Source organism: Phasianus colchicus, chromosome 5 (genome assembly GCF_987193195.1).
Source record: "Phasianus colchicus chromosome 5, bPhaCol1.hap1.1, whole genome shotgun sequence".
Lineage (NCBI taxonomy): Eukaryota > Metazoa > Chordata > Aves > Galliformes > Phasianidae > Phasianus > Phasianus colchicus.
Window position 1 is genome coordinate 58,449,781 of NC_143440.1, and position 26,323 is coordinate 58,476,103.

Genomic DNA, 26,323 nt, shown 5'->3' on the forward strand with positions numbered 1-26,323 from the left:
ATCTGCTCTGCAGAGGCTGTAAAAGGGACAGGTGTGCTAATCCAGGACAAAACATCACAGCACTCGGTTGCTGTCACATTCTTTAACTGTTATGGTATTAGCTGTATAAATCTAACTGCAACAACCAAGGTGAAAGCCTCACCCACCATGTCAACAAGGAAGATGTTAATCAACGTGAATCATAGAATAATAGAGTGTCCTGGGTTGCAGAGGACCCCAGTGCTCATCCAATTCCAACCCCCTGCTGTGTGCAGGTCGCCAACCAGCAGCCCAGGCTGCCCAGAGCCACATCCAGCCTGGCCTTGAATGCCTGCAGGGATGGGGCATCCACAGCCTCCTTGGGCAACCTGTTCCAGTGCCTCACCACCCTCTGGCTGAAAAACTTCCTCCTCATATCCAACCTAAACCTGCCCTGTCTCACTTTAAAACCATTCCCCCTTGTCCTGTCACCACCCACCCTCACAAACAGCCATTCCCCCTCCTGTTTATCTGCTCCCTTCAAGCACTGGAAGGCCACAATGAGGTCTCTCTGGAGCCTTCTCTTCTCCAAGCTAAGCAAGCCCAGTTCCCTCAACCTTTCCTCACAGGAGAGGTGCTCCAGCCCTCTGATCATCTTAGTGGCCCTCCTCTGGACTCATTCCAACAGCTCAATGTTCTCTATTACAGCCATGCTTGCGCCTCTTGCCCAGATATCCTGTCTGCTAATGCACACCAACAGCTCCTCACCAAGGCGGAATGCCCTTCAGCATTGAACACCCATCAGCATGTCCCTCTGCAGTCAAGGTAAAGCCTTGTTCACTAGCAACTAGACTGCAACCAAAAGTTTTTCTGAGGTTATCCACCACCCATGAGTACTTCAGCTGAATGCTTTGATAATGTGCACTGCAGTTAGAGACCCAGACATTAGAAATAAAACTCTCTCCTTTTACCAGCTCCCCTGAGCTAACATCTTATGATGTCTGCTCTAAGGTCAGTATTTAGTGTTCATCGCTGTAGTCCAGTGATATCCTCAATTATCTTTTATTTTCACACTAACGATCTTTGGAACTGGCTCTCGGGAAATAAAATACCAATTTAAATACATTATTTTTGTCTGAGGCTTTCAGATACAAAAACTGCTTTGCTGTTTGCCTCTCCTGTCCTCTCCTTTTGCCACGTTTTATAGATTATAATGTTGTAAATCTCAAGAGCTCCTAACATATGTAATTCTCACTTTTAAATACAGAATTCCTGACGGATGAAGATAATCTTAAATGTCTGTTTGAGGTCCGTGGTGTGAAATTACTTGCAAACAAACAAGAAGTGAGAATTGAGTGTATCTCAGGGTATCTGAGAGTGGTGATTACCTCCCATACACATGGCTTCTGTACAGTCTCAACAGTTGCTTTTGATTGGGAATGATAGTGCTGCAATTTTAATTACTCACTGATCCATTTTTGTCCTCATCTTTTTTTGCTGTAAGTATAACAGCTCAGCTAACAAAGTTCCTAGGTAAATTTCAAAGCTGTTTCCCATGTTTTCACGCTACCAAAGAAATGAACTGGAATGTTATTTTATAGTTTTGATCCTATTTTCACTTGAACAATTGGACTCAGTAATACAATAACTAATTTATTGCAGCATTTTTGGTGGTAGATTGAACAGTGTTCTCCCACTTTGACAGTAATTTTAGTTTGTCTAATTGTTGTTCATTGCTTTTTTTGAAAACAGAGAAGGAGCATAAAATAAGAAATAAAAATGTTTTATTAACTACCCATTCTAATAGGAGCAGCATTTACTATTCATAGCAATATTCATAAAATTACTTATCTTCAATCCTCAATCATCCCCTGTGCAAACACTTGGAAAATGAATGAGCTAATTAGAGGCAGTGTTAGTGGAGCAAGGACACTGGGGCTCACTTTGAACACAGGAAAGCTTCATGCAGCTCACTAAAGCTCAGAGGTTTAAACATGACTGGTACAGCTATCTGCTCCCATACAGCTTCTGCAGTGCCTATTCTTCAGGTATTTTCTCCATATCAGGAGCACATCAGTGGCACCTGCAGCAGCTGATTCACTCAGAGTGACAGAGAGCTGCCTTGCATCCCCTGTGTGCCTGCCTGGAAGACAGGTTTGATCCCCATGATGATTACAGGCCATTTTGCAACCAGCCTCGCAGCTCAAGCTAAAGATAGAACCAGCAGCACTGGGAAAACTCAAGGATCAAGCTGGAGCCAAGGAGATTTAGAACTCAAAAGGACAGCAGGCTACCTGGGCTTGCTTTCTACATTTCTGGATTTAAACAAAGCCAAGGGAGAAGAAGCATGACAGCTGGTGGGCTGGCACATGTTGTACCCAGGTCTGTTCCTTTTGCAGATGATACATATGGGAAAAGTGTGCCAGGTCACCCCCCTATGTTGGCACTGCATCCATCACAGAACCAGCCTGATCTCCCTGCACACCCACTTCTGGGCTGCAAGGATATGGGGAGTCTCCTAGAAGTGACCCAGGGAGAAACTGAAATCTAGCTAGCTTCCACCATCAGAAAGCTCCATAGATCGTACCTCACCCAACAGCCCTTGCACAACCAAACAGAATTTAGAGAGAATTATAGAATCATAGAATGGCCTGGGTTGCAAAGGCCCACACTGCTCATCCAGTTCCAACCCCCTGCTATGTGCAGGTCGCCAACCAGCAGCCCAGGCTGCCCAGAGCCACATCCAGCCTGGCCTTGAATGCCTGCAGGGATGGGGCATCCACAGCCTCCTTGGGCAACCTGTTCCAGTGCCTCACCACCCTCTGGCTGAAAAACTTCCTCCTCATATCCAACCTAAACCTGCCCTGTCTCACTTTAAAACCATTCCCCCTTGTCCTGTCACCATCCACCCTCACAAACAGCTGTTCCCCCTCCTGTTTATCTGCTCCCTTCAAGCACTGGAAGGCCACAATGAGGTCTCCTTGGAGCCTTCTCTTCTCCAAGCTAAACAAGCCCAGTTCCCTCAACCTTTCTTCAGAAGCACTGCAGGCAGCTCATCATCATAGCAAACTAAAACCGTAAAGCGTAGGAATATCCCATTAACATCAAGAAGTATCTTTAAAATTTCTACTTATGCCCTGTCTAAGTGGGTAAGTACCAATCCACTGTTATATGCTCTGCAAATAACTGCTGTTGGTACTGAGCCTCAGGTGAGGCTCCATAATGTGACAGAAAACTTGGATGGAACCTGGGTCTTCTCTTGGATTTGCTTAGGAAGTGGTGCTCTTCTCTGAGTCTTGTTTGCTCATATATTAAATGGGAACAGTAGCACAGACTTGTAAAAGAAATCATAAGTGATAAGTTTTCCTTAAGGACAAAATACTGCTAATAGGAAGGCATATAAATTTCACAATGATATTCAAATAGTATTATGAGCAACAGCAATATTCAACAACCAAGATTCATTCAATTAACAATTTTGCAGCCTCAGTTGTGGTTTGTTTGAACTCAGCATGTAACAAACATGACCAGGTAACAATCTGGGGGAAATCTCACCACGTACATCAATGTTTTTGGAGGGTCAGCCTCTTTTTAGAGGTTGTGCTCTGTGCCTCTTGGAGCCATGGTGTTTTGTTTGTGTGATGTGCCACGGTGCCCACTGCCTGCCAGCAGCTCTGGATAGAAATGCCACCAGGCCAGAACCTTTTGCTTCCTTCTGTAGGATCTGTGTCACTTCATTTGGACAGTTTGGTGCAGAAGCTTCTATTCGAGCCATTCAGCCTCAATTCTCCCCTTAGTGGAGAGAAAGCATATTGAAGGTGCTCTTTCACTTCCAGCATTGGAATGAAAAACGTTTTCTGATGGGATTCCTCAGCCTACTGATTCTAAGGGAAATGTAGATCAAAAGGTGTGATACATATATATATACATGTATGTATTTGATACCATATATGCGTATATGTAGGCATCTGCTTTTGATCAGATGAATCCCACATGATGTGTTTGATAGTGGTACTTCAGTAACATAAGTCTTCAGAAAATAGTCCTTGATAGGAATACAGTTTAATAGAGGATCAGGAGATCTTTAGAGGTAAAAGCATGTCTGAAAATTGAACATGAGGAGACTTGTAGCTCACCATAACCATAACATAATAACTCTTTGGCATAACTCACTTACTTGTACTCAACATTAATACAAACAAAGATGAGTTCTTATTTCTTTCCAGCCTATAGATCACAATGAAGAAAATAGAGCAGATATTGGGAAGTAGTAAAACAGACATTAAAGCAACCCTGAGCTACAGAGCTGTGAAGACAAGTCAAACAAAGAGTGACCTTCATATAGCTGCACTCTTTGAAGTGCCTGGGTAACACGGGCTGGAGGGGACAGCTTCCAGCATCCTTCTGATAGATGGCTCAGCTCCTTCCAGGGGATGCTGTCATAGCAGAGAGGAAGGAGCGAGCTGAATGATAAAATACTCAAAATGCCATGGATAATTGAATAGTTAATTTGCTCATTTATTCAAGTTCTGTAAACCTCAAAATAGCATTTTCAAGTGTTCAATTTTTTTTCTTCATCAGTTCCACGTAGACTCCTCCTGGGCTCAAATAGCTGCTAAAATGAGAGAATTTAAGGGGAAAAAATGGGCTGGTGTGCCCTGCAGCCCTTGTACACGGAGCCATGATGGCACTTCCTTTATCTCACATGCATATTTATAGTGATATAAAGTACAAATGGAATATATTTAGCCGTTTGTCATATACAGTGATTCTCTTAAGCTATCTGAGGTGCTGGTCTCTTGTTTTACTTAAAACTTTCTACTCATTTGAATGGACAAAAGCTCTGACCTGCAGGGTCTTCTGCTTTGTGGAGCAGGCAGAGAAGTGTTGTGCATGCAGTCATGCTAGGAGTGTGACCTTGCATCGTGTCCAGCGTGTCTGGGTCTCTCTTTTGCTGCTGGCTGAGGGTTCAACCCTTTGGAAAAAGGAAATTTTGCTTTAAAGCTCAGGATCCTGAATCTTTCTGGAATCAGTCTTATGGGGAGCAGCTGAGGGAGCTGGGGTGGGTCAGTTTGGAGGAGGTTCAGGGGAGACATCATGGCTCTCTACAGCTCCACGAAAAAAATGGGGGCAAAAGAGGGGGATTGGCCTCTGAAACCAGGTAACAGAGATAAGATGAGAGGGAATGTCCCTGAGTAGTGGCAGGAGAGGATCAGTTTGGATATTAGGAAAGGCTTTTTCTCTGAAAGAGCAGTCAGGCTTTGGAACCAAGAAGGTGGTGGAGTCATTGTCTCAGGAGGTGTTCAAGAACTGTGGGTATGTGGCACTGAGGGTGAGTGGGTATGGTAGGGGTGGGCTGGGGTTGGACTTGGTGGTCTTGGAGGTCTTTTGAACCTGAATGTATGATTCAGTGAAAAGCAAAGGCTCGGGTGATAATGTGCCTCCTGACTCCAGAGCTCTGAGGAAGAAAATAACCTTCTCTATCATAGGAGCTTCCCAGCTGCATGAGCACACATGGATTTCTGTACTCGTTCTTGGAAATTGGAAAGACTAGAGATTATTGGTAAGGCAGGCTGAGAACTGCTAGCTTCATCTTGCACAAATTCACAGTGGATTTAAGGCTTTATACCAGACAGAGTTGATGAATGACCCTTGCCTTAACCCTTCACGTGGGGAATATTTTCCACTCCAAACCCAATGCCTCTAAAGTTAAGTTTAGATTAATTACTAATCTGAATCACATTAATGTTTTCTGTTCTGACCCTCTGGTTCAAAGGGAAGGAGATGCTTTCCATCAGACATCTATAAGCGATTTCCTGCTACCCTGAAGCCATGAAGATGTGTAGAGGACCATTAATAGGAATGGATGTGCTTGAGCAGAAGGTAAGTGCAGCAGAAGGCTGTCTGCAACCCCTGCTCTCTGTGCCCCTCTGTCTTCCTCTTACATTGATTGCTGACGATTGCTGGCTACAATTTAATACCCTGTTAAGAGCTAAAGAACACTGACTCTGCAGGCAGTGGTCCTCTCCTGAGCTTTGAATTCCTGAAACAGTTCAGTGCAAGAGAATTTTCTGTGTGCAAATATTTACCTGTCTATTCTCCTGCTTGGCAGGTGAAAATTAAACCAGCAGCCTGGGTGTATGCCACAGGTCTCATGGGGCTTTTACTGTTCGTACAAGGCTTGTCTGTGAAACAAGTGACTTGTGTAACAGCATTATACCCCCAGTGTGAATGAAGGATGGGTTAACCAGGCAGAAAAGCTTCTCAGAAGCCAGGGAAGCACCAAGGATGTGGTGAATCTCCGCTGCAGTAAATAATGTGGGCAGTCTAGGATAAACACATGGTCTTCAGAAACCACCTCACTCCTCAGTGCAAGTAATGTTGTCTACAGTGTGTATTGGTTTCATGCTTGGAGAAGAGTATCATTTGGTGGGTGGGATGAGACCAGATCTTTGTCACTCAAATATGTGAATATAGGCATTAATCTCCTTGCTTCAGCTTCCCTGTCTCCATGTGTGTGCTTGTACGAGATGCCAAATGCAACAGGAAAAGCTTGTGCATCTTGCTTAGGGTAAGACAAGACCTTTCCATGCTCCCTTACAAGAGACAAGTGGGAATAATTTGAAGAAACTCAAATCTGGCAGGAATGGATTTTTTCATATTACTGGCTGCTGGGGTATGAAGGAGGAAATCTTCTGCTGTGTAATGAATTATGCCAAAATGATAGCACAGAAAGTGTAAAATAATGAAAATATTTAATCGTAACAGTGACAAACTGATCTACGTTCTCACATCCGAGATTCGTGTTCATGTTTTGCATGGCTGAAGCTCTTTGCTGAATTCAGCTTGAATTCGCAAATAGCTGTGGCCACTCTGATTGCATTCTTCTTGAGAGATTAAGTGATAAATGAGGAAATAAAAACCATTCAACCACATAAGGAGTGAGGTTCATGCTTCAGATCTGAGCACAGGGCTACTCTGGCTCCTTGGTAGTGACAGGATTAGAGGGAATGGCCTCAAGTTGCATCAGGGGAATTTTAGGTTGGGTGTTAGGAAATATTTCTTCTCCGAAAGAGTGGTCAGGCACTAGAATAGGTTGCTCAGGGTGTCTTGCGGTCACCATCCCTGGAAGTGTTCAAGAAACGTTTAGATGTGGTACTAAGGGACGTGGGAAATATTCATGGTAGGTGGATGGTTGGACTAGATGGTCTTGGAGGTCTTTTCCAGCCGTGGTGATTCTATGATTCCTTAGAGTCAGCAGCATCGCCACAGCGAGTGTTTGTGGGCAAACTCAGGCAGCCTTCTGTCAGAGTGCCCCTCTGCTGCCATCTGTCACGTGGCAACAACATGTCATGGATTGCTGGTGGGAAGGTTCAACTTCTACTGCTATCCCACCAACATCTGCCTCTAATGTTGTGGATAAAAACAATAAAATAGGAGGTTTTACTTTCGGAGCAGCCTTCATAGTTCCATGTATTGTGCATCGCATTGGACATCTGTAGTGTTTAAGCATCTCTGTTATGATTCCTATTTGTCTCACATATTTTATCTGGGAATAAGCAGCTGGAGAAGGAGATGTGAACAACCTGATCAGCACTGACCTGCTTCAGACTTGTCATCATGCTGCTTGTTCTGGTCATTATGACTGTCACAGGGGACACAAGACCATGGATGGGGTCTTGTGTCCCCTGTGGATGTGGGGTAGTCATATATGAAATCAACCTTTACAAACTCCTATCACAGATGATGATGATTGTTATTAGTGATCATGGTCCTGTTTTGCTTTAATTGCTCTAAGAAGAGTAGAAAAATACTACTTTTGTCCTGTATTTCTTACAATCTTAACATACAGTGAAAAAAAAGAAGAAAAGTTGGGAAAAGTTAAAGACAGGTCATTAGCAACATTAATAAGTTGGGACTAGATGTGTGTTCCAAAGCTTATGCTGATGTACTGCAATGCTTCCTTTTGACTTCAGTGGTATTTTCTTCAGAGCCTTATATCCCCAGGTAGATCCAGGCACATGTCTAAGTATCTGAATGATAATAGCTAATAATAGCCAAAAAGAATGTCTACAAAAAAAGGAAAAGCAGTTCATTGTGTGCACCCCTCATCAGGTATTATTAGAATATGCCATTGATAATGCAAGAAAAGATCTTCAACTACAGAAGAGATGAAAAACTGTGGATGTGAAAAGGATAAGCATAATAGCAGTGTGCTGGAGCCTGGTACCACACCACAGTAGCACCTGGAAACTGGCTCTGCTGTAAGAATACAGAAAGCAGCACTGAAGGGATTCACTTGTGCCTTGACCTTGAAGACTTGCTTTGTCATTTGCTTTTTGTGAAAGTAAGCACTAGCTGTGACAGGACCCAGAGCTTAGAAACAGACATTTCTGGAGCCATCTCCAGCAACGTTTGGTGGGACAGTAGCTCTGCTGATCTTCATTCAGGAGAAAAGGAGGAGGCTGTTGGCAGGTCACTTGGCAGTCACCAGCAGTTACTATCCTGCAACACCAAGCAGGCAACCACTGAGCAAATGCACCATAGAATCATTATGTTTGGAAAAGACCACTAAGATCATCTAATTCAACCATCAACCCATCACCACCATGTCCACTAAACCTCATCGTAACGCACCCAAATTCAAGAAATGAATAGTTCTTAATAACTTCCATCAGATTAACACCTGGAGTCATGCAAAACAGGGATTTACAGTCCGTAAATGCTCACACATCATTCCAAAACACAGGCAAAAGCATGACATTTCCTCAGTCCCCATGGTTTTTATCCAGATCCTGGGAAGCCACCCTTCAGACTGCTGTGCTACATGCTGATGAGTCAATCGGTTGCACTGGGTGTCTTCGGAGAAGAACAGAAATAATGATCCCACTGCTGTCCTGTGAAGAGCTGTAGAGGAAATGTCAGCTAATGGCATATGCAAGGTATGGAGCATGCGGGCACTGCAGTCACGTAGGGATCAGATGAGCCCAGCATCTGCTTGCAAAGATGAGGCCAAGCAGAAACGAAGGTTGCCAGATGGCTGGATGGGGTGCTCCATCCTTGCCTTGTGTCCCAGCCATGCCAGCAATGTGGGAGAACAGAGCCAGTCTCTGGGAGACCAAGAAATGAAGCAGCTCAGTACTAGGAGCACATTGCTCCTGCCACTGGTAGAGTGGGTCAATTATTTTTGCTCGTGTTCTAAGGCTGAGCACAAACCTGTTCACAAAAATTTATTTTTATGAGTGACACATTGAAGATCACGGTTTATCAATCATGGAAAAAGGTAGAGACATTACAGCTTCCTCCTGTAGAACACATCCCAGGGGAAAATGATTATTCTTGCCACATTCTGTGGGAAAAGTGATAGAGTACGATCACTCTGCTCCTTTCAGTTGTGCTTTTAGCTCCTCGCTCTCTTTCCAAGTTCAATTCATGCTTTCTGTGTCTGGAGGTCTTGTACCTAAAGCAGCATGCTGTAAACATTTGAAAATATTTGCACACACATTCTTCTGCATTTATTTTTAAAAATCTTTTTAGTAACTTGCCTAGAAGCAATTTAAGTGACTGTGCAAACCTCTCTCTCTTACAACAGCTCACCAAGGCAGCATCTCTGGAACAGTCAGTAATGGAGATGGGGGAAACATGAAGTTTGGAGAGAAAAGTCTCTCCGAATAACTACTACTAACATGGAAGATAAAGAAATCAGAGTGATCCATATTCAGGAAAGGACCAATGTGAGAAGTGAGTATGGGGGTGGAAAAGTATGAGCATTACAGAAAGGACAGAAAAAGATCTGAAGATCTGCTTGCACTGATATTGCTGAAAGACAAGGAGTTTTCTCTTGATTTTTCTCCAGGGAGTTTTCTTTGTATTCTGTATATTCTTAGAATCATAGAATTACTCAGGTTGGAAAAGACCTTAAAGATCATCAAGTCCAAACCACAACAAACCACATCCAAGCGGTTTTTAAACACATCCAGAGATGGAAATTCAACCACCTCCCTGGGGAGCCCATTCCAGTGCTTAACAACCCTTTCTGTAAAGAAGTTTGTCCTGATATCCAACCTAAAGTCCCCCTGGTACAACTTAAGGCCATTTCCCCTCATCCTGTCACCTGTGTGCAGATAAAAGAATAAACAAGGTCAAGAAGATGAACTTATTCTAAGTGTATCATGAATCCTAACAGGTTCTTATTTCTTCTGTATTGTGCCTAACAGGAGAACACACTGATTTTCTGGCTTTCACAAACTTCTTTTCCAAGGCTGACCGTACTTTGGATAATGTCAGCAGGGGAAGTTTATGTTCCCTGGGGAGTTTATATCAAATTCTGCGCTGGCAGTCACTGGAAGGAGGTTCAAGGAAAGCAAACACACCACACATATAGCACTATTACTGAGCCTATCTAGGCCTTTAAATGGTTTCTTCTGTGTGAGGACTCTTCCAGTGCAGATAGATTCTTATCTCACAGCATTCTGATATATGGCTCTGTGTTATTAACACCAGTCTACACCTAGAAGGAATAACAGAAATTGCTGCAACTCTCTGGCTTTCTGAATAAAGCCAGTGGGTCTGTCTTGCTTTATTTCCTATTGAAAAGCAGTGTATTGCTCACATAAGGCTTTAGTCTTATTTTAGAAATTTACACTGAAGGGGAATGCAAAATGAAAGAGTTCCAGGATTAATCACCTTGCTGCTTAAAAGCTGTGCTGTGTATCTAAATCTGCCTTATTTATTTTCTGGCTACTGGAATAAAGAAAACAACTCCTCCACAAAAATTCAACAAATATCCAATCTGAAAGGATGGCATACATTTTTTGTTCCTCGATGTCTGAGTATCTATTAGGCTGTGTTCAGTTGCTTAATGTGTGTAGTTACCTTTTTTAACCACCTCTGCAAGAGCTACCCATTAGTTCTCCAATCTATTGGTAATTTACACCTCTCCTAATTAATGTCATCCGCTATTTTTATTAGTAAGGATCTGGGGTTATTGATTCAAATATTAACATGGTCAAGATGTAATTTTAGGGATATTAGTGAGATAATAGCTTCCTGACTGCTAGAAAGGCTTCAGTTCACTAATAACTGCCCTGCTGATTGTGTACTGTTCTATTGATCTGAAGGTCAGACGGTACCAAATGTTTTATGGAAATCTAAGGGTACATCAATACAAACAGTTGTATGAACCCAGCCAGCTCAGGTATTTCTAGCAAGGTAACTGCAGAAGTAATGAAAATTATCAAGTTGGATGAGTCCACATTGAAGTCACTATCCACTCAAGCTTGTCCTACCCTGCAGCACTGGAGTCATCACTGTGTTTTTTTTCTTTTCATCATAGCATTAGTGAAGTTATGGGCATTTTCTAAACTATTTTATAAAGAAAGCCCTACTGTACAATTCAGATACCAAGTTTCACCACTGTGCATAATAGCTTGTGTCCTTTACAAGGGAACATCCTGCCGTCTGATCAGTTTGGGCTTTCTTTTGTTTTCAAACTGACCAAATGACTTTATTGACAGTAATACAGGCACACAGTGGTGTTTCCTTAGTAGGTCTGTCTTCTGCCTGTAGTAACAAGTGGCAACCACAGGGTCGCCAACCAGCGGACCAGGCTGCCCAGAGCCACATCCAGACTTGCCTTGAATTTCTCCAGGGATGGGGCATCCACAGCCTCCTTGGGCAACCTGATCCACTGAGTCAAAGGAGGTGATGTGATCTCCTGTAAGACAGTCTTCACAATGGTGAAATGGTTAGAGTTGGAGTGAAAAGCACCTTCATAAAGCCACATCTCTCATCTTGATTGTATATTGCAGAGTCTATGGGGCAGGGGCCAGCCGAGGCTGAATGTCTCCATTGTGCTACACTCAGCTGGGTACTTGCTTCTGGATGTTATTAATATACAAGGATGAATTAGTAATCACTTTAACAAGACAGCATGGAAAATATGCCTGCTTTCCTCTAAAAACCACAAGAGCCTCCTATCTGTGTTCAGGTTAGAAAACCTACTTATGATTTTTATTTTTTTTTCAACAGCCTAGTTTAATCTTTATTGAAATTCTTTCCAAAAAGTTGAAGGTATTAATTTCCTTTCCCCCCCTGCCAGATATGACATTTATCCTTTGGTAAGTCTGAAAACCTCAGGCACTTCTAACGAGAGAGAACATTTTAGTTTCCCGCAATGAGAGAAGCATAATGATGTGGTCCATTCCAAGATGGACTTGTTTTCAGGCTTTCTAAAGCAGAATTAATCAATAATTACAGCCATCATCTGCATGTGAGCCCCTGGAGTTTTATTTATACGCCAGTCACATTGCTCTGTGACCTAGAGCAATATACAGTAGTTTCGCCTGTTGGAAAATAAATCATATTACATTTTTGCATGCACATATAGTTAAGGCTTATCTTCTTTAGTTGTAAAGGAACAGAAATTTCTTCTGGAATTGCCTCTTTCATCTGCATTTAGTAATCTTAATATTTGGGACACAAAATGATTTCCAAGCCATGTTTGCCTATTGGGTTTAATCCTTTGGGTTTTTAATTTTGAAAACTACATGGCTATGTTAATTTGCAGAAGTGAGATTAAAATAAAGACATCTTTGTGTTTGTACTTAAAGTGAGGAGATTTCCATGCCTGAATATCCGAATTAATAAATAGACATTTATTTGGATTTAGAATGGCTTGGGTTGAAAAGGACCTCAAAGATCATTTCTGATCAGGAAATTTTCCACAATGGGGAAATTCTCTTTTCTGATTAACTTTCTTAGCTAAGTTGAAATATATACTCAGGTTAGGCAGTTGGAAGTCTTAAAATTCCATTTCCAAACACTGGGGATCAAGGATGGGTGGGAAAAAGAAAGAAAAGTAGTTGTAACTGACACAGAAAGCACCTTTGTGCTGAAGGATCACTGGAAGAACTGTAAAAGGCAACAAAGTCAGAAGTGAGTGAGAGGTTTAAATGCCATATCTGTTTCAAATAAAGAAAATTGATATGTAGTGAAGATCATTAGAATGCCCATCTCATTCCATTGCCAGAGGTGAAACTCAGTACTGCCTACTATGAAACGTGATGTAGGAGCATTTCCAAGTATGTGATATCTGGATTGATAAATGAGAGACAGGAGCAGAGAAAGAATGAGACAGCATTGAACTTAGGACCTAGTACCTGTAAAAAACTGCATACTAAAGTGTATTGCAGGGGCTAACTCTACTCCAGCAAATTCAGAAATGTTAGCAAGACAAAGACCCAAAATTGCTGCGGGAAGGATTAACGGTGTCTTTCTTGGTCTCAGCTGCCTTAATAATTTGAGGAGAGCAAACTACGTTCTTGTTGGCAACACCATCTGCAAAACTGCAGATAGAGCTGAAAGAGAACCATCAGGGACCATCATGGGAGCTGTTTCCCAAACACTGAAGATATTAAACTAAAAATAAAAGTGTTTGAAAGCAATTACTCCAGGTAGCTTCTTAATAGCACAACAAACCATGCTGATGTTTTCTTTCCTTTTATGAAAGCATGGTGTTCTTGTTTTCTGTTTAATGACTTGTGCATTCTTCAGAATTCTTTGGAATTTTAGGAATTTTCCTGCAGTATGAATGAAATGGGGTCAGCTGGGGGAAGGTCTGTAGTCTCCATGCTACATTAGTAATATTTCAGGATCCTGTGTCACGACCAGGTAGTATGGGCTCCTTGCTCAACCTTGGAGCTCTGAAGAGTTACCAGAGTACCACTACTATGACTACCTGGGAGTAATCAAAGCCTCTGATGTTGAGGGTTTTTGGTTGTTTTTTTTTCACACCATACTTAAAGTTTTCAAAATACCATGGCATGGGAGCTCTGGTAGATTTGTCCATGTAATTCTTCTGGTGACTCACTGAGAATTCACAGGTCCAGAATACCCACTGATTCCTGGTGGGCAAGGCTTGTTTTTCAGGGGCAGAGCAGCTGAAAGAGGCAGGGAATTTTTGCTATGTGTAAGTGTTGTTGAGGAAGACACACAGGTAGTCAGACAAGCTTCCAAAATCAAATAAGACTGAACAAGGAGAGGTAGAAATTACTGCATCTGCAGAGATATGCCTCAACAGAGAAAAGCTGGTGAGAAGTCAGTTACAGAGCACTGTTTTCCTTTAAAGAGTCTCAGGTTGACATTGGTTAGCAAACAACGTTCAGCATCACAGCAAGACGTATGACATCCTGATGGTTTGAATAGACTATGAATAAGCTCCAGCTGCAGTTCTGAGGAGGTTTGTAGCCCCCAGAGCAGCACAGTTTTGGAGCAGCTTCTCAGTGACACCATCAGTAAAAGCAAATCTGTAGCATACAATACGACTTATTTGTGATCTTGGTGACTCACTGCTTCAAGGGACCTTATGTGGTCCCTGAAGGAGTCCTTTCACTCTGCCTCAACCAGATGAAAGTGAAGACTTCAAGTGCCCAGGACAAAATATATCTGTTCCACTCCCGCATAACCCACTGGTGCCATTGAAATGACGTCCTCATCTTGCTATGGCCAATGGAGAGGTGAGCAGCCTTGCTTGCCTGCCTTTGTCCTCCTGCTGGAGAGAATCCCACAGCACGGCCTGCACAGGGCTGGTGAGCATTCAAGTGGAAGAGCAGCAGCCTTACAGACTGCACTGCAGCAGTGGGGGAGTGTTTGCTGGATGGAAATGTAATGTACGGGTCTAATTAGACAAGCTTGACTGGCGCATGTAGCAGCCCCCTGGGCTGAGCTGAGACAATTCTGCACTACTTCTGTGATCAGAGCTGCTCAAGGCATGCTGCAGCCAGAGAAAAAAAAATCTCCCAGAAAATGGTTTCACCCCCTCCCCTCACACTTGCAACCTTCTGCCAGTTCGCCCTTCCGCGGTCAAATTGGTGCATCAAATTTAATACTTCATCATCTCTCCGTGCTAACAAAGAGAAAGCAGACACTGATTTCCTACACTATAAGCACTTCGGGGCAGAATACATCTTTCCCAGTAATTTATTCAGTGCTAGTTTGAGCTCAGTAAGTTAGGTGCCAAACAAAGTGGCAGTATTCAGAAAAAAAAGAAAAAAAAAGCAGGAAGGAAAATATTTTTTATCGGGTTATGTGGTAAAAAGCTCATCTATGGACCTTTTGAGGAGAAGAGAAAAACAGTAGGGGTACCCCAACCAACTGCTACCATGCACAGCTGCCCTCAGGCCCACCAGCCTACCAGGTCCATCATCACAGGCCCAGAGCAGCACAGGAGCACCAAAACAGGGGACAGGGACCCAAATGAAGGACCTGGAAGATGAACCACCCCATCTGCTGCCACTTCAGGGGCTGTCCCAAGGGCCTCAACCCCATGGGCCCGTGGCATCCATGAAGAGCAGACAATGCTGGATCAAATTTTGGGACTGAGGGATCGTCACCTTGGCGTGTGGGACTTGTTGTGGGATGACAGCAAAGACCTAGATCTTGCCCTGAGTGAGGGACTCCCTCACCTGCATGCAGCATTTATTTGAGTCAAGCAATTTGACTCAAATATGTGAACGTTGGCGTGTGTGGCCTACACACTGCATTCTAGTGCAGAGCCTGAATCTCCTAGGTGAGAGGCCATGCATCATGGAAGGCTCCCTCTGAGGCCGTTAGCACTGTGCATTAGTGCAGTCACAGATCCCACGAGGAAAACATAGTAAAACAGCATGCTTTAACTGAAAATTACTATTGTTGTTATTATTATTTATTCGGATATCTAGTCCCCCAACAAACAACCTTCCCCCACACCCCCAAACTGCCATGCCTTTGAAAACGAAATACAGTGCAATGATTTTTGAATGAAATATGTGAAATCTAGCCTGAAAGCACTCAGCATGCACAAGGGCAGTTAAGATACCCTTATATGAAAACAACCAAGCTTGACAGGAAGACCAGAGACCTTCTTCTATACACATCTTAGATTGATGTGTTAGAAGGTCTGGGACTCCCTGCCATCTCTCTTCAGAAGTGACCCTTTGGTCCATAACAGACCTGCTGCAAAGTAGTTTTTAGCTTACTTATAAAACCATATCATAGAATCAGAGGATGGTTGGGGTTGGAAGGGACCTTAAAGCCCATCTGGTTTTGACCCCTGCCATGGACAGGGACACCTCCCACCAGCTCAGTCTGCCCAGGGCCCCATCCAGCCTGCCCTTAAGCACCTCCAGATATATAGAAGTGAAAGTTACAGTCCTGGGAATTGTTATTTTCCTTCGTTGTTTTTGAGAGGGAGATATAAAGAAGGGTGAATAAATTCTCACATTTGACAATATGAATAGCAGGATTTGCTATAATTCTTACCTAATCTGGGCTAGGCACAATCATTAATGCTATCACAAAATGCCTTTGATTTAATATAACTTATGAAAAGAAGCTTAGTTATCAATGTATATATATATATATATTTAGATGAAAGCCTTCTGTGCTTCAGGAATATTGCTACATAAAAGTTAATGTGGAATAGATGATTCAATATCCTACAGCAAGTATAGAAGCAAACAATGCCTAAATATTTAAACAGCAAGAAGATAAGAATACCACAGCATGCTAATATGGTATGCACACATCCCACATCTCTGATCCATATTCTTTAAGCCTATAAAAATAGTTATGAATTCTTTTATTTACCATTTTAAAAGAGAGCTTCATAAAACCTGATTTAACTGCTAAATGCTGAATGAAAATCTCTGTAGGGGTTATATTTAGAAATTCATATTTATTTTCGAGCAAAGACCAAAATTTCTCTTCTCAGTGATCTCCAAAAGCTTTACAAGAGTGAAATCTGTGCTCAGCATTTTCAAGTGCCTGCAGACCAATTGGAGGGAGGTGACAGAGGATCTTCCCTGCAGGGTCTCTGTCACCACTGGTGGCACGTACTCATCTGATACCCTTGTCACCACCCTATTTCTCACCATCTTCCAAGTCACTGTAATTTTGTTAGATGGAGCACGAACAAAACAGAGATTTCTTATGCTGCATTGATCCTGCCCTCACTCCAGGTAAGATGAAAAAGAAGGTTCTCAGTCAAAGAACAAGCTTTTGGTATGGCATTGACCTGAAAAACAAAGCAAGTGCAATAAGTTTGCCACCCATGTGACCTCTAGCAAGTCACTTATTTTCTGTCTGCCCTCATTATCTGTCAGCAAATGGAGGTGACATTAATTTCTACCTCTCTTCTGCAGAGATGTCTACTAATATTGCACTGCTGAGTTATTTGTTCAACACGCAGTGCTGTTGGGAATGGCTCTGCATTTAACCTCAATTCCTGCCACTGCACTCAAGAAACGATCTGTAACAGCACCCTGCTTATCTCAGGTGGTTGGGCTTTCACACAAATGGGACTACGTCTAAGACAAGACCTGGGGATAAAAGTTCTGGCAATGGATAAAGCTGCATCTTTTGTAACTGCTGAAATGGTGCTTTGGCTGGATTTAATGGGCGCACAATGAAACCATCCCTTAGTCTGCAGAGCAGATCCTGCTTAGGCAGGCAGTGGTGGGGCATAGGCAGCCCCATGATTGAGCAGTGTGTTGTCCCTGTGGACAGAAGTTAGTTCAGTGTGGGAAGGAAGACTCAGGACCACTTGGCTGACTTTAGGTAGCATGCAGGAGCCATTGCATCAATGCATTTTTTAAATATAATCTTCCCTACACAGCCAGGAGAGGTGGAATGCCATTGCAGCTGAAAGAAAGAGCTGTAACAAATCAAAATCTGGTCCATTCTTTGAAAGCAAAGTTATGGAGCAACAAGCTCAGCATCTGCACTCAAATGCACCTGTATTTCTGCTGTGGCTATTTGCAAGGAGGAGAGAGGAAGCAGTTGGCTCAGCACATCTCAGGCAGGGCCAGCAGCTCACAGCTCCCCCCTAAAGGCAGGGAAATCAGCCCAGGGAGGACTTTGTGCCCTTTCACAGCTTTGCTCAGACTTTGGTCATTTAAATCACATCAGCAGTCAGGAGCAAATCTGCAACATTTCTGCTGGAGTTAATAGCAGGAAAACCTTAGCTCTGCTTTACACAGGTGCTTCTTGTAAGGCTTTCCCATAATGCAGATACACGTAGCACCCTAATCCGTGTGAAAGTTGTATATTTCATGAAGCATATTGGCAAAAAAGCTTCTAAAGGAAAAAAAAAAAAAAAAAGTGCTAAAAAAGGCTTTTGAGAAGGGCAATTTTCATGTTTCCTCCAAAACACTTAGTGAACAGAATACCTTTGGAAACTCCTGAATGTTTATTGCTTCCACCTAAATCACTGGTTCCTCAAATCTTTGAGAGACAGCAAGTCCCACTTTGGAAAACGAGCTCACATTGCTTAAAAAGCAGATGTGTGTCAGCAGTATTAAGCATTTCTACTTTGCTTCTCTGCACTGTAAATTGATAACAGGGTCTGGTAGCTAAACCACATGCTGGATATGACACATTTCATCTCAGAAATTTTCTAAAGAATGCAGGTACAAAGATGTCAATAAGAGTTATTTATTAGAAAATAGCGCTGCTTCTACTACGGGGTGAATCAAATGAAAAGATTTCCGAGGAAAGGAAACACTGCCAGTATGCTCAGATTTGATTTTATCTTTCCAGTGCATTTGGTTTGGTATTTTAGCTTTTTCTGATCCCATGAATCATTGCCCAACGTCCTGGTGCAGGGAAAGCACCAGCACAGAGTGCAGGGCAACTTACAGACGTGCCAGGCACAGCAGTGATACTTGTGTACATGTTGCTCCAACACACAGAGTTGCTGAAGCTCCTTGAGCCTGGCCTCAATCTGACTGAAATTTGGTGTATTTCCATGATTAAAAAAAACAACTGTAGAGAAAAAGGAGTGTTCACATCAGGTTGTATATCAGGGCAAGGCTGTGCCTCAGAGGGTGGTGGGCAAAGCCCTGAGTGCTGGAGCTCAAGGAGTGTTGGGACATAGAATCATAGAATCATAGAATGGCTTCAGTTGGAAGGGACGTCAAGGATCATGAATCTCCAACCCCCTGCCACAGGCAGGGCCACCAACCTTCTCATTTAATACTAGACCATGTTGTCCAGAGCCCCATCCAACACCACTCTAACATAGGGTTTGGGTGGTGCTGTGTGGGGGCAGGGATTGGACTCAATAGTCCTTGTGAGTCCCTTCCAACTCAGGATATTTTGTGGTTCTATGATTCTATGACTTTTCTATTCCCTGGAAGATTTTAGCAAGAATAAATGGTTTCCTGATGTTGCAAGGATGATTTAGGCTATGTGCTGAGAGAAACTTCTTGGTGTAAAGGGTCATGGAGTGGTGGGTGGGCTGGTGGATGTTCTCACATACCCTGAAGGTCTTGGAGCACCAGTTAGCTGTATATCTGTCAGAAAATGGCTAAGGATGGTTCTTTCTTGAACCAAAGAGACAGATTACATGGCTTGTATTCAGTACCTGCAGGATAACATTGTAAGATCACTGGATTTTGGTCCCCCCTTGGTGATTCATCTGAAGATTTTCCTCAAACGTCAACTCTTTAGGTATGATTTGGGATTTCAGAGACTTTTGAAAGCGACTGATCAAAAAGTGGAATATTCTTCCTTTGATCAAAACTGAGAAAGATTTCGTTATTAATAATTCTTACACCAAAACTGCCACCACGTATTGTATTCAAAATGAACCGAGAAGCCTGGAAACCTTACAAAAGACATTTCCAAAATGCCTCTCGGTGCGTAGAACTATTCCACCTGAGCCTTTGCATGAGCTAATATCAACCATGTGGTTTGAGCCCTTGGAGCACATATTCCAATTGCTTTTTGCTTTGACAGCGAGCTGATAAAACTCCCTGATTGTTGCTTAGAAGTCCTCTCGTATTAATAGAAACATTGTCACTGGGCTCTGTTCATTGTGCTCTGCCGTGGAAATGCAGAGCCCTGTTTCAGATCCAAGTGATTTTGTGTGTTGTGCGCTCGCATTTTAACAATGCTATCACTCTGCTCGTTCGTTTCAGGTGTCACCAGAGACCGTAACTCATCTTTATGGAACCTTCATCCTTGTATTCTTTTTCCTGAAAACATTATCCTTCCTTTTTGGCTCAAAGGCTACATTGCTTTACAGTTTTTGATGCCAGCTGGAGCAGATATTCATTCCAAAACATCTGACAACTATGCTTTACTGTCAGAATATATTATTCAGAAGTTGAAACAGGACTGTTCAATGTGGATTAAAGCGGAGACATCCCAGGTAGTTGGAGAAGGGTTCTTTGCCCACCACTGCACATCTCCATGCCAGTTGCACTCAGCTCTCCTTGTGCTCAGAGCAGTGACAGAATTGCCCTGGGGAGACAATTCACCACGCCTTTGGATGATGAGAGACCACCAAAAATGCCCACGGCTTTTGAAGGGATCCACATTTTTTTACAGTTGAGTCCCATCCCAGATATCCATGTTAACAATACAGCTACAGGTTAAATAATAGCAGATGGCACCATTTTGATGCATGCAGGGCTATAAAGTGGCTGGTGATGAGGAAGTGGGGGGAAGGGGATGGAGTCAACAATCTGCTTTTGATCCTGGTGGTGGTTTGGCTTGGAAGGGGATGGAGTCAACAATCTGCTTTTGATCCTGGTGGTGGCTTGGCTTTGGTTGATGTGTCCAAGACATTTTAGGCTACTGTAAATCTGTGCCTCTTCTTTTGAGATGGGTCTAATCTGATTGATGTCAATGGATGAAAAGGTCCCATGTGTGTAACAAAAAAAGGACAGAAAACTTCATCCATCAAATCTTTTGTAAGCTTTAAAGCGTTTGTTCCCCTGGCCAAACTCATGATGCTGACCAGTGCTCCCCATCCATAGCTCTGTCCAAAGACCAGTGCCTGTCCCTTCCAGGTGGGCAGGAAGGCTCTCCTGAGTCCAGGATAGGCACAACGAACCCTTTTCTTGTTGTTGTTGTTGTTGCTGTTGTTTTAATTAAGATTCAGAAATTGAGCTTCCCAGGTGAATGGACATTTTTGGTTTGGTTTTTGCGTTTTTTCTCTCTTTGAAAGCATTGGCTGATGGATCACCAGTAATCACTATGTGGTATGTGCAGTCTGAACTGCATGTTCCCAAATAAATGGGTGATGTCAAACCACAATGGGACTAGGAATGCACTTTTAGAATAGCCAAGGTTGGAAAAGACCTCTAAGATCATCCAGTCCTACCATCAATATACCACCAATATTTCCCCACTAAACCACATCCCTTAACACAACATCTAAATGATTCTTGCACACCTCCAGGGCAGCCTGTGCCAGTGCTTGACCACTCTTCTGGAGAATAAATCTTTCCTAATATCCAACCTGACCCTCCCCCAGTGCAACATAAGGCCATTCCCTCTACTCCTATTGCTTAAAGAGAGGCATGAATTCAAGGTCTTATTCTAAGCAGTCGTTAAAGCATCTCACCAAATTTTGACCTTGATAATAAAAAAGATACGCAACATATGAATGTATGTGTGTGTTTATGCACATTTGCATATGTGCTCACTTTATTTACCAATCACATTATATAAACTCTATAAATAACCAAGTCACGCAGATGGCAGTGTTCACTGAATGGAAATGGCTTATTTGATTTTCAATTTAATAAAGAATTAATAATATTGCAACTGCTTGTATTTGAAGAGCAATGCAGATCAGGTGTCACCCATATATTACTCGTTTAAGTTTTGAGTAGGCTAGGCAGCTTAGATTAGACTCCAGCTTCACATGCAGACTATTTCAATTAGAGTAATCTCTTGTGATCTAATATTCTTAGCTTTAAAGTCATACTGCGTAAATATTTTATTACATATTTAATAACACTTTTTCATAATCAAGAAACTAATGCACATATATAAAAAATGTGCATTTAAAGAGCTGCTGACATGACATGGGAAACTTTGAAAAATATTCTATTTGAGAATTAATTCAGCTCGGGGCAAAATTCAGAAATAATATTTAAGTGAGGGCAGCTGAATACATTACACATTGCTGCACAAATCTGAAACAAAAGCCCAGTTTTGCTCCACCATTTATTTTACATGTAAGAGTGTAGTCAATTCATATCCATACTATTATAAAGCAATCCTAAGTATCTTCCTGAATCAATACTAAAGTGGAATTTAAAAGGAAAGACCAAGCCCAAACAATAGAACTAAGGATAAATGTTGAATATTAACATTAATTAATAGTGGATTTTTGTTTAAGTCCCACATAAAGACATGTTTGGGAGAAGCAGTGGGGAAGTCACCGTGTAATTTGCCACTACAAAAACAGTGTAGAGACTCAGCCAGCTGGACAGTGGCAGTTGTGAAGGATAAAGGTGGACTATTTTAAACCATAGCCGTCATCACCGTTATTGCTCTTAATAATAAGCAGGTGTTTGTGGCTTCATTTACTACAATGGCAGTAGAAAAAAAGATCACTGAGTACAAGATGCCCTGGGGATGAAAGGCCCCAAATTCTGCAGGACAGGATAATATAAAGCTTCGGTCCAGCTTGAATGCCAACACCAAATTTCTTCTAGTGTCATTGCTGGTAACTTGGAGATGTGATAATGCTTTCTTAAACCACAGTAGTTCATGAGACCAGCCAAGGACAGTGAGAAACACAGTGGGGACGATGTAGCACCCTGTGCTCACCATCAGACTCCATCACTGAGTACACAGATCCATGGAAATACAGGCAGGTTTTTACACTGCAGAATTCACACTCATTCTGTGTGGCTCTGGGCAGCCTGGTCTGCTGGTTGGCGACCCTGCACATAGCAGGGGGTTGGAATTAGATGATCATTGTGGTCTTTTTCAACCCAGGCCATTCAATGACTCTATAAAGCATCTTCCTTCCTGTTGTCTCTATTTCCAAGTATCCATCAATTCATGCCCCTTTTTTAACCACAGACAGTATGAGAGAATTTCATCTTGATTCTCATCAGAGGAGTCAGACTTTAATCCTTTTTACAACATTTTAAGAAAACATATCTAATATTACAGAGGGGTTTTCAACTGAAAAGAAAATGAAAGACGATTATTTTTCTTTTTAAATGGACGTTATACATATTCTAAGGAGACAGAAGGAACATAAATCTGATTAAGTGGACGGTCGCCTTTTGGAAAAAATTATGCGATAAAGTGGTGAATAGATTAAAATCAAGACAGAATTTCTGATATCAAATGACTCTGATTTGATCTCAGAGCTATTAGGTCTCATGGAAAATCTGGACGGATGCTCATTGTCTCCTGCAGAAAACCAGGCTGTGGGACGATGGCAGGTCCACAGCCACAGCAGTCATAGAATCAGTGAATCGTAGAATCAGGCTTTGGTTGGAATGGAACCTCAAAGATCATCCAGTTCCAATCCCCTGCTGTGGGCTGGGTGCCCCCCAGCTCAGGCTGCCCAGCACCACATCCATGGCTTCAGGAACCTCCATGGATGGGGCATCCACAGCTCTGGGCAGTGCCAGGGCCTCACTGCCTCTGAGTGAAGAATTTCTGCCTAACGAAAAGTTAGGAGAGCAGAATTAAAACATTCAAGTTCTGAATTAGGAACATTATATCGTTTATCAAGAACAATACATCACAGTGTAACAGTGTTTTGTTTGTCTTTGTTTAAGCAAGCTGTTATGATAAATCTAAAGACAAACAGTGGATACATAATTGGGATAAGAATCTCCCATCGTACACAGATTAAGTAAACAACCTGGCGTGTTGGCAAAGGCAAACAGTAATCCATCATTGACCCTGTGACTCAGGTGTCATTTTTTCTCACAGCAGAATGGGATCCAGAATCCTCCCTGTAGTCCTGATGCAGCAAGCCCTTGACTCAAAAACACAATCTAAGAATAAGTTAAATGATTATGTTGACGTAGTTATAGAATCATTTGAGTGAGAAGGGACCTTTAAGTGTCCAATCCAGTCCAACTCCCCTGCAATGAACCAGAACACGCACAGCTCATCAGGTTATCAGAGATCCATCCAGCCTAACCTTGAGTGTCAGGCTTGTCTTTCACGTCACTGTTGCCACTGCTGAAATGTGCTACCCACCACCTCAGCGTGCTCAAATCTACTTTTTGGTCTCCATAAGCATTCAGCAAGCATCAATGAATGCCAATGGGCGCAATTTTTTCTGCATGAAGTAAATCAGTTCCACACCTTTGCTTCCTCTGCACTCCAGTGTCAGACTTCATTCTGTCAGACTGCCCCTCTGCTACCACCTGTCAACATGTCATGGAATATTGGTGGGAAGCTTTGACCTCTCCTGCCATCCCACCAACATCCACCTCCAGCGTTTGGACCAACATACCATGACAGGAGGCATTACTTTTGGAGCCCTTGTGAATATTTCTGTCCATCCTGAGATAGGCCACTAAATTTAGACTGTTCTTCTCAAAAGTTGGGCTTCTAATGGGTATGAGTGACCCTACCATCTGTACTCAGCTGCACACTTGCATGCAACTTTCATACAATCCCAGAATCACAGAATGGCCTGGGTTGGGAAGGACCTCAAGGATCATGAAGCTCCAACCCCTCCACCACATGCAGGGCCATCAACCTCCACATTTCAGAGCAGCCCAGGCTGCCCAGGGCCCCATCCAACCTGGCCTTGAACACCTCCAGGGATGGACGGGGCATCCACAGCCTCTCTGGGCAGCTGTTCCAGCACCTCACCACTCTCACAGCAAACAACTTCCCCCTGACGTCCAATCTAAATCTGCCCTCCCTCAACTTCAAACCATTTCCCCTTGTTCTGCTGTTATCTACCCTTTCCAAGAGCTGACTCCCCTCCTGTTTGTTGGCTCCCTTTAGGTACTGAAGGCTGCAATGAGGTCACCCCACAGCTTTCTCTTCTCCAGAAAGGTTTCATTCTACATGCCTCTGCCTCTTCCTTATCACACACCCTTCCTCTCATGTCAGTGGAGTTAGAGACCTAAACATACCATAGCACACAGATTATATCTCTCCCATTACCAGTAATTTCATCATTCATAAGCCACAATTTTCAAGGTAGGTATATATATAAATGTCTTACCTTTTCTGAACATGCTGTATATGACTCCTTCTATTCCCTTATTATGAATATTGTAAACAATAGTTTCTTACTATTTCTCATTTAATTGCACTGATTTTATTACAGATATTAGTATGGGGGAGGGAAAAGGGCTACTCAAAGGAGATACATATTTCATATATTTTCATTGTTTATAAAATTGGACAGAAAAATCAGTTTTAATGAGCATTTTTAAGGCATACTTACACAGATACTAGAGAAGCCATCATCTTTACTTGAACATACACTTCGCCGTGAGTTTCTGTAATATTTTTGGTCCTAAGTGTGAAAGAGACCCTCCAGTGTGGTGGTTCATCACTAGAAAGAAAGGCATGTGAATCTGAACAGCTTGCACAGCAAAATTCCTTCTGTACCACGCATAGAGGGAGCGATTTGAACTAGACAATTCTAAAATGAGAGCTGTGAGACAGTATTTTGAGAAACTGCCTTCCAAACAGCTTTTCTCATTCGGGATTGAAGACTTATAGAATCCTAGTAGCAAAGGACCACAGTGCTCATCTGGTTCCAACCCCCTGCTGTTTGCAGGTCGCCAACCAGCAGCCCAGGCTGCCCAGAGCCACATCCAGCCTGGCCTTGAATGCCTGCAGGGATGGGGCATCCACAGCCTCCTTGGGCAACCTGTTCCAGTGCCTCACCACCCTCTGGGGGAAAAACTTCCTCCTCATATCCAACCTAAACCTCCCCTGTTTCAGCTTAAAGCCATTCCCCCCTGTTCTATCACAATCCACCCTCGTAATCAGCCATCCCCCCTCCTGTTTAAACACTCCCTTCAAGTATTGGAAGGAAAGTTACGAAAGCTGCTGTGCTGGGGAACTCAAGCAAAGGTTGCAAAGTGGGATTTAACTCGGATCCATCTGTGCCTGCTGCTGAATCTCAGCTCCCATGAGGAACAGAACACAAAACATGCAGCTGGGCACTCCAACAAGGTAATGCCAGGACAGCAGCAGTTTCAGATCCTGGCGGATATAACCGTGCTCAGCAGTGGCACCAAGCACAGCACAGCCGTGATCGTATAGTGGTCAGTACTCTGCGTTGTGGCCGCAGCAACCTCGGTTCGAATCCGAGTCACGGCAGGAACACTCCCCCTCAACATGGCTTGAATTTTGGGTGGTGGGTCCCTTCTGATTTAACTCTGTCATACTCTGGCATCTACTATTTCGCAGCTGCTGGAGGGAGGAGAAAATTACACGAGCCCTCAAGCCGAGCAGAGGGAGCAAAAAAGTTGTGAGTAAAGTTTGCGCTCCAATGTAAATGATTTGAGAAAGCACGGAGGCTTTGAGGAAGGACTTACTTACAACAGCTCAGCCAACACACACAAATATCTCAAAATAC

The 26,323-nt window shown here is 42.9% G+C and overlaps 1 long non-coding RNA gene and 1 other non-coding gene across 2 annotated transcripts; both read left to right on the plus strand.

The window, feature by feature from the left end:
- Nucleotides 1-661: 661 nt before the first annotated feature.
- LOC149917971 (uncharacterized) lies at nucleotides 662-8,966 on the plus strand. The gene is made up of 3 exons (XR_016467184.1): nucleotides 662-783; nucleotides 5,735-5,841; nucleotides 8,751-8,966. It is a non-coding gene; the product is annotated as an uncharacterized LOC149917971 (long non-coding RNA).
- Nucleotides 8,967-25,992: 17,026 nt separating this feature from the next.
- TRNAH-GUG (transfer RNA histidin (anticodon GUG)) lies at nucleotides 25,993-26,064 on the plus strand. Its single transcript has one exon. It is a non-coding gene; the product is annotated as a tRNA-His (tRNA).
- Nucleotides 26,065-26,323: the final 259 nt, after the last annotated feature.